At 40.1% G+C, this 9,481-nt stretch overlaps 1 non-coding gene across 1 annotated transcript; it reads right to left on the bottom strand.

The window, feature by feature from the left end:
• Window positions 1–290: 290 nt before the first annotated feature.
• LOC115490057 lies at window positions 291–434 on the bottom strand. Its single transcript, XR_003955491.1, has one exon. It is a non-coding gene; the product is annotated as a small nucleolar RNA SNORA48 (small nucleolar RNA).
• Between the last annotated feature and the right edge of the window lie 9,047 nt (window positions 435–9,481).

Below are 9,481 nucleotides of genomic sequence, written 5' to 3'. Positions count from 1 at the left end.
TCAAGCTGTTTTACTTCCCTTACTCTCCCATCTGATCACCACAGACTCACATATTGTGGTAGCTCCCACTGCAAGCTGGCAATGTGGCTGGTGTGCCCTTGGGTGACATCTTCCATTTGTGCTGCTAGCAAAGTGGCAAGTGGGTGTCTATGGCCCTCCTGTGCCATGCACTGGAGGGTAGGTCTGTGGGTGGCATGGCAGTCTATAGGTCTCTGTCATCCCCTGCCCAAACTAGGCTGCCTGGATTTGATTTGATTTGATTTGATTTGATTTGATTTGATTTGATTTGATTATGAGTCCTAGGCATAGAGAGCTTTGGCCACCAAGCCAGGCATCAAGCTAGGATGTACAAAGCACTGCCTTCTGCTCTGCTCCTGACTGATATAAGACCAACTCAGCCAACAAGGTGTCTCTTTATCCATTCCCAGGGAGAAAGGGGGATTTTTAAGATACCAGGTTTTTCTTCGTCCCAGTGGAATAAATATGGAAAAAAAGACAATGGAAACAATGTATGGCAGGCTCTCTTCCTTCTAAGAAGGAATGAGTTAACAGTCATTAAGCTAAATTTTCGCATCTTCTTGTTTTTGTTTCATGTCTTTCTGTTAATTGAAAGATGGCGAAAGGACCAAGGTAGAGGAAATAGACACCTACTTTCGGCCAATTGGATTGGCCAAACTAAATACATTCTTTTTAAAAACCAAAGTCTGTTTTCTATTTTACTTGGAAATACGGGGAAACTGAGATGGCAGGTTTGTGGACCTTAGTGCCTCTTAGCAACATTGAAAGCCATAAAAAAGTGATTTTATTTAGTAAATGTATAAATATGGTCCAGGGATTAATATCAACAGGGAAAAGAAGCAAATTCTGTTGCAGAAATTAGCTTCTTTAGTGATGAGATATTGTGAACACACTCTCAGGAGCGCAGATGATCATTTTCATGACTTTCTACAACACCAGAACTTACTAAACAATAATAAACTCTCAAGGTTCATAAAATTCACACAGCCTCATGGGCAACACTTTACTGAGTGACTCTAAGTCCCTAGAAAGCTGGCTGAGGCAAGCATGGGATCTTTTATTCCAATCAAATAAGTTACTAATACTAAATTTCAATTCATACATTACATAGGCCACAGTATGTATGTATGTATTCATCTAGCTATTTGATAGCATATATATATGTGTGTGTGTGTGTGTGTGTGTGTGTGTGTGTGTGCGTGTATATATATGGAGAGACAGAGGCAGAGACAGAGAAAGACAGAGAGATGGGGAGATAGGGAGACAGAGAGAAAGACAGATACCACAGTATCTAAATATTTGTATATACAAATGTATAGTATATAGATTTATATCTATATGACTCTAGAGTCTGTAGAGGCAAAGGGTAGGTCCAGGTTCTGCTAGATGGGCAAGTGGATGAATGGCATGTCAAAAGACTGAGCCAGTCTGAAGCCTCTGTTAGCCCACCCCTTGATACAAACATTATAGGATCAGATGACAGGTCAGTGAAGGCTGCTATCATTGCAGTCTTAGGTGTCCTCTTCTTCCCAGGGTCTAAGTGGCAATGCTGCTTCCCTTTCTCAATCTGGAGTATGGTAAGTACCTGGACTTGGTTTGTCTGATAGTGTTTTGGTATACTATGTGCTCATATTGTCCCAGCTTATAGGGTTGTTTCCTTTTTGCTTTTGGAAAGAAAAGGAAGTTCCCAATATATTATAGCCAAAGAAATTGCACTCATAAGGGGTAAAAATGAGAGTTATTGTGGAACTTCACATCTAGGCTTGGGAAGTTTATTTCATATTTATGTTAGTATTTCCCAACATATGAAGTCAGGATGATTAGTGGTTAAAATATTAATTGGAGCTGAGGGGTTGTCAGTGGTTAAAGCATTTGCTGCACAAGCAAGGTAGGAATTTGTATCCTTTGAAACCTTGTAGATAAAAAAATAAATAAATAAATTTTAAAAAAGAAAGAACCCTTGTAGATGACATGTGAGGGTGTCTGTGACTATCCACCTGTAATTCTAGTCTCCCAAGGTGGACACAGGGCAGCCAGAGCAACTGAACTCAATAAGAGAACGACCTCTAAGAGTAAGACAGAAAGACATGAAGGAATATATGTGATCTTAGCCTTGGGTCTCCATATATATCTAACACACATGCATGAGTGCATGTATGCACACACACATGAATATACATGCATACATAATACATACCACAAACACACATATAAAAGAAACATCTTATTTTAAAGTACATATCAATTGTATTTTGTATAGCTCATCTGGAGAAAACACTAATTTCATTATTGAAATCAATTTCAAGGACAAAGCAAAATGCTTATAGAAAACCAGTGTCCTTCGTGCTATAAAAATGATAGCTGGGTCATAGATCTCAATGGTTTTAGCAGAAGTATTTTCAGTTAGAAATTAAGGATTTGTTTTCTTCATATCTTGTTCATCTTCATACTCATCAATTGGCAGTTGATGCTTACTTTCTGCAATAGTTTGACCATTAAAGGTTTTCAAAGTATTAAGTATTAAGTCCAACTTAATGTTTTTAGAACTCGGGGTATAGAGGAACCACTAATTAAATCATGTCAAGGTAAGTCAAGTGAGAGGGAAAACTAGGTGACAGTGATATGTGCACAAAAAACTTCAGGGGAAAGATCATTGGCCAATTGTGTCATGTCAAAGAGACCTAGATTAGAAAGTCTTTTATAAAGTAACTGGCTTGGTGTTGCAAATGCCTTCAAAGATTTAAGAGTATCTGCTGTGTAAAGCATATAGGAACCAGCCTGACAGACTAAGCTGGTGGTGAGGAGGCAGATGACGTCAGCTTTCCAGAGCCCTGCTGGAAGGAAACCCTGGGGCTCATGATTAGAGAGCTTCCATTGTTGTATCCCTTTTGGGAGATGAGTAGATGATATATAAATCACAAACCTTTAACCTTACTGAGACTCAGATTTACTTTGGTAAATACAAGTATTTAGGAAAATTGTTATATCATTATATTTAGGACAAGTATTTTTCTTTGCATATTTAGTATTTAAAAATGTATTTAGAAGTTTTTAGGAAAACTGTATCTGTCAGATGTCTTCCCCTTGAACAGAATCCTTTAACATTTAGGGGCACCCAACTACAACTTCTATCTCACTCTTATATGTAACATATATGTAACTTGTATGCTGGCAATACACCAGAAACATTGGGTTTTGTGTGTGCCAAGGAACTAAAGAGCTGGAACCCCACAGCATTCACATGATGAGACTAGCAGAGTTTCTTTCCATCTGTGTTGCAATGTACAAAAAAGTTCTATGTACAAATCAAGGTCGAATGTTGAATCACAGGAATTGAATGTAGAAATGGTTGTTGATTAAAGTCCACATAATCTTACCATTGAAAATAATTTAACATTGAAAATAACATATCATTATTTTAAGTCCTAATTTTTTATATGGATTAATATTTAGTTTTCAGTAAAAAGTCAGTGAAATTAATAATATTCTCAGTTTGATAATCAGAGAGATGATTAGGGAGGTTGGTATAATTGAAGGGTAGAGTAAAGCTCATATTTTATCTCACACCATGATACTAGAGCTCTGGTCTTCATGCCAATGTAGACTTTCTCCTAGATGGACATTCAAATTTCTTTGGATATGCGCAGCATCCCCATTCCTTACCTCACCATTGCCATGAGTGAATATCACATTTTAGTATATCCTACATATGCCTTGCCAAACTATGCAAAATCTTCTAAGGCAAGAGTATTTCTTCTGTTCCAGCATATATTTACTAATAATAAATGACTTCATGTGACATGTTTACACGTGAATGTGAATTAAGAAGTTCACCCCCAAAGCAAAATCCTTTCTCTGAGACCTTCTTTATAGGGTGCTTGCTATTTCAGTTTTACTAATGTTTCTTCGTCTGAAGTCGGAGCATGCTGGATTGCTAATAGCTAAGCCAAGCAGATTCAGCAGGCTATAACTATACATGTTTACTGGAACACAGACTAGAACTAAGAGCTTAAGAAAAACAACAAAGAAAAGCAATCCTATATCCTCTTCAAGGTTCATTTCTCAGATTCAAGCACTCACATGGTGTCCAAATTCTAGGCAAGTTGGCAAGGAAGAACAAGCTAGAATAAAGAAGAATAAAAAATTGGGACCGCACAGAAAAGATTGGTATGGAATACAACTTGACTCCAAAAGCTAGTGCCATGAGGTTTCTATTAGCTATGGTTCTTTCCATGTTTGCTGTGCAATTATGACACAACCATGTGTCAATCTCTTTCTGTGTCTGTCACCTCTGCAAGATTGTAAGGACCATACATAAAGGCCTGTTTGCATGCTGAGTGTCCATTGTGTGGTTGAGTCCAATGCTAACATCTGCACTCAATCTGAACTTTCTTGATGACAGCACTTAACATTCATTTTCTTATGAAGCAAACTCTATTCTAAGCCTTTTATATATACTATTTTATTAGCCTTTCCAAAACATCCAGAAGACAGATACTCCACCTGTGCAGACCTTTAACCCACAAGACTCCGGGGTGAGAAAAGATCGAGATAAGCAGGTAGGGCTAGATGGAAGCAGGAGTCCAGCTCTAACCCATCAGGCTCTCACCACTATTACACTTCAGTTCCTTACTGGCAGTGGTGTTGATGATAACTAGCAAAAGCCCATGGAAATTTTGTAGGCTGAACCAGAACCTATGCTCTTGAACTTCAGAAGACTGTAATACAGACGGCAATGGGAAACATATAGTGTAAAGCAGGTCTATGTAACACTGAAGCATATGAAGAGCTAGAATGTGCTCATCAGAAGTTCAACCATATATATATTTCATCCTTATTGCAACCTTACCAGCAGGCATCACTTCCCTTTGAAGCAAACTGCAGAAAGCTTACCTAAGACCACACCAACTGTTGAATACAATGTCTTTCCTCTAAACTCTGTACCTACTCCACAATGTTCCAACTTACTGGTCTTTCCGATTCTGTCTCTGTCCCTGTGCCCTTTATAGTATACAGTCAGGCTAGCCTCAAACGCAGCATATAGCTCAGGTTGAAATCCTGATCTTCCCACCACAGTCACCTAACAGACTCACTTAAACCATAAATGAAATTATGCAATTTCTTTGGATTCTCAGTAAATTTAGCTATAGGCCAGATATAGGTCAGATGGGGCCCTAATGACCTGGCCCCAACCTGTAGACCTTTGTTTCTTTCCTACTCTTCCCAGCTGTCATCCTGGGGACTGAAATTCACCAATGGAATGGCCACGAAGATGATGAGGAAAGAACCTTCATCTGATGGTTCACAGCTGGCATTTATAAACTTTGCATGTCGTTCTCATAGTCCATGTAATACCCATACCTTAGCTAGAGCTAACAATTTGCCTGTGGTCACCTGTTACCACATGAAGGAGTGATATTTCCCACAGAACATGTGTCTTCGACCACTTGGCGAAACTACTCATGAAGAAAAGCAGAAACCCTCCCACATCGCTGGAAACTGGCCCCTCTCTCTATGATCACCTTATTACCTGGCCTTTAATCAAACCACTAGTGTTCATGGTTAAATTCATTCTGAGCTCCTTGAGCTGAAGGGTCTGTAACCCTATAGGAGGAACAACAATATGAACTAACCAGTACCCCCAGAGCTTGTGTCTCTAGCTGCATATGTAGCAGAAGATGGCCCAATCAGCCATCATTGGAAGGAGATGCCCTTGGTCTTGTAAACTTTATATGACCCAGTACAGGGGAACGCCAGGGCCAGGAAGCAGGAGTGGGTGGGCTGGGGAGTAGGGCAGGGAGGAGGGTATAGGGGACTTTTGGGATAGCATTTGAATTGTAAATGAAGAAAATACCTAATAAAAAATTGTAAAAAAAGAAATTCATTCTGAGTACAGACACATTTTGATGGCAGAATGTTCTTTAATCTCTTTTCCAATCCCATTTCTCAAATGACAAATTTAAATGAAGAAAACAAAACTAATTAAAAACCACAAAATGAGACTCTAACATTCCCAAGAATGCCCCCAAGATCAAAGTGTACTGAAGAATTTAGAATTGCTATTTATTTGGTGGTGATGGTGAGCTAGTATCATGGGAGAGGGATTTGGACTGTCAGGATTAACTTTGTATGATCTCAGTGGAAATACCTCATGATATGTATCACAAATCCACTGGAGGGAATATTATTAATCAAAATGAATGAGCAAGTGGTCAGTCTCTTTTCTTTTTCTTTACAAATATCTCAGAGGTTTAGAGGTCAGATATCTATGTATTAAAAGCTGCCTTTGGGACAGATTGAGTATCTTGTAATTGTTCATCAGTTTTGCTTTAAAACATCTATCATTTTGGAAACAGTAGAGTTCTGAAAAAATTATGCAAGATGGTTTTCCCTGCATATGAAGAAGGCATTTGAATAATAAAAATTCATATGTTTAAGTGTATTCAGTTAAATACATTTGCTAAACCTAGGGTTTGGCGTTTCAAATATGAAGTCCAGAAAGTCTCCTGAACAATCAGTGCTTTGGGTTGCCTGAAGGACTTAGAAACCTAAACACGGGAGCTGGAGAGATGGTTCAGAAGTACAACTCTACCAGAGAACTGAAATTTTGTCTCAGCACCCTTATCAAGCTTTTCACAAATGCCTATAACTCCATCTCAAGGAAGGGATCCTGAATCTGATACCTGCTTCTGACCTCCTTGGGCACCTGTATACACACACACACAAACACACACACACACACACACACACACACACACACACACACAATTTTATAAAAAAAGGAATCCAAGTCTGAATTAAAGACACTTGCTTCAACTCCTTAAACAACTCCCATGTTCCCTTTGCATTTAATGCATCTAAATCCTGTGAAGGTTTATTAGCCATCATGGCCATGAATGAGCATGGCTCTAAATTGGGAGCATTCACTGGTAAAACATCCCTGGGAGAGAAGCTTTTCGGGAAATGCTGTTCTATTCACACAGTGCAGGGATGACACATGATGGACAGGGCAGTCCTGTAGAGGCTGCTGGTTATGCAGCAGTGATGGGAAGGAAATTGCAGTTAAGGAAGTCCTCCATTTGAGGACTTTGACACTCCCTTACAACCCTCTCTCCTCTTCACTCTCACCAGCCTTGGGAGCCACCACCACATATCCATTGGAAACAATGAGTAAATTCATTCCATGCTAAGTTTTGAAATCAAAAATATATTGCCTTGCTTGGAAACACATCTCATTTGAAAAGTTAAATAAGCAGTTAAGGCAGAAGGAACTCTTGGGCCTCATTTTAGAAGCCCATGTCTGAAGTGGATTCTCTATTTTTTAAGATAAAGCCTTTCTTAGAATTGCAACACCCAGCAGGAGAAAAAGCCCTGCAGCTCTAGTTGAAATTCACTTACTAGATGCCTCTCCACCCTCCTCTACCTTGGTGCCTTTCCACCTTCTTCCACTTTAGTGCTCCTTAATCCTCCTCTACCCTCCTCCACTTTAGTGCTCCTTGATGCTCCTCCACCTTGATGGCTGTCTTAGTCAGGGATTCTATTCCTGCAAAAACATCATGACCAAGAAGCAAGTTGGGGAGGAAAGGGTTTATTCAGCTTACACTTCCATACTGCTATTCATCACCAAGGAAGTCAGGACTAGAACTCAAGCAGGTCAGGAAGCAGGAGCTGATGCAGAGACCATGGAGGGATGTTCTTTACTGGCTTGCCTCCCCTGGCTTGCTCAGCCTGCTTTCTTATAGAACCAAGGCTACCAGCCCAGAGATGGTCCCACCCACAAGGGACCTTTCCCCCTTGATCACTAATTGAGAAAATGCCTTACAGTTGGATCTCATGGAGGCTTTTCCTCAACTGAAGCTCCTTTCTCTGTGGTAACTCCAGCTGTGTCAAGTTGACACACAAAACCAGCCAGTACAATGACCCTCCACCCTAGTCCACTTTAGTGCTCCTGGATGCTCCTCCACCTTGGTGTCCCTCCACCTTTGTCCACCTTAGTGTCAGATTTCTGGTCTTGTAATTCAGTCTGAACTTCTCCTCATGATGTATAATGTTTCAGATATTTGTTACATTGAACAAGCTGAAAATTTGTGATTACTTTAACTTTGGTCTTTAAAACCTGACTCATTTTAGGCTGTGTAGCCAGTATATAGAATGTTCTCGGTAATTCATATTGTAGAGTCTTGGAGTGTGAATTTATTGGTAATAAGAAACTGTGGCGAACTAAATTAAGGGAATATTAGAACATATTAAATCCAAGGAGAGAAAAGGGGACAGAAGATATCAAGAAGGAAGCATGGCAGAAATGGAGACCAAGCTTAGCCTGATGAGCCTACAGTGAGATATCCCTAAGGTTTGCCACTGGCACTAGCAAGAAGCAAGAGACTCTGCTCATGGTTACTCAATTCTCTGCCTCAGTCTCCCCAGAGGTTGGGTTACAGATTTGTAGCAGCATGGCCGGCTGTGATATCATTTCTCCCTAAAAGCCTCTGGAAGTAAACAACTTGCCAACATCTCAATTTTAGATTTCTGGCCTTCAGAGCCGTAGAACAATACATTTCTGTTTCCAGCCACTGAGTTGGTGGTAATTGGTCACAGCTGCCCTAGAAAAGCAACACTCTCTGTTTTTCACATAGTAGGCACTCCAGCATGTGTGGAAGAAATTAAATTAGCTCAATTTGGTATGGTGGCTGATTAAGGAAAATATTTGGCAGTAAATGTTTGCGGAGGAGAGGGGATGGTAATGGATGGTTATGGCATTATGAGATACACATTTTAGTTGTTGTCCATAATCCCTGGTTTATAGCTCCTACATAAGGCAGAGCTAAAAATTCACTCTGCCAAAGCAGATCCCGGAACCTGTCATTTCTCTCCAGCTTTGTGTCATGGAGCTGGTCACAGAGAAATTCTGGGTTCTATCTCGTGTAGTGGTAAATAGCTTCAATTTCAGGGGGAACTCTGTTCCACACCTAGGGGTAGAATGGAATACTGCAGAGAGAAAAGGCAGGAGGGTGGGCAGAGCAGAGTCGGAGACACTCCTTCTTCATCTGTCAGCATTACATAAAATTTATCCAATCACATATCTATACAGCCTCTTTCCACCTGTAAGCTTTAGATCATTACTAGCCATATCCTTGTATGGTCTAATAACATTTATGTATGACCATTCAGGTCCAATCACTTTTATCCAATGATGAACATGTAAAAACCCCAAGACAGCATTCAGAGAGCTTCCAGTCAGGGGACGAGTTGGAGGCCTAGAAATCGTTACATCTGAAGAAGGTATGGAAACTCTCTTGCTTCTAAACTGGGCCCTGTACAAATCCTAAGCTGTATCCTTTGTAATATGCTTGATGCTAAACCTGTAAACACAAGCAGCTCCCTGAGTTCTGTGAGTTGTACGGGCTCGGCAATCTATGCTCTCAAACTAACTGAACTGGATAGAAGAGACGTAGACACTCCAATT

Source organism: Mus musculus, chromosome 4 (genome assembly GCF_000001635.26).
Source record: "Mus musculus strain C57BL/6J chromosome 4, GRCm38.p6 C57BL/6J".
NCBI classification, from domain to species: Eukaryota; Metazoa; Chordata; class Mammalia; order Rodentia; family Muridae; genus Mus; species Mus musculus.
Note: the sequence above shows the minus strand (reverse complement) of the source record. Positions and strands in the feature narration are given on the sequence as shown.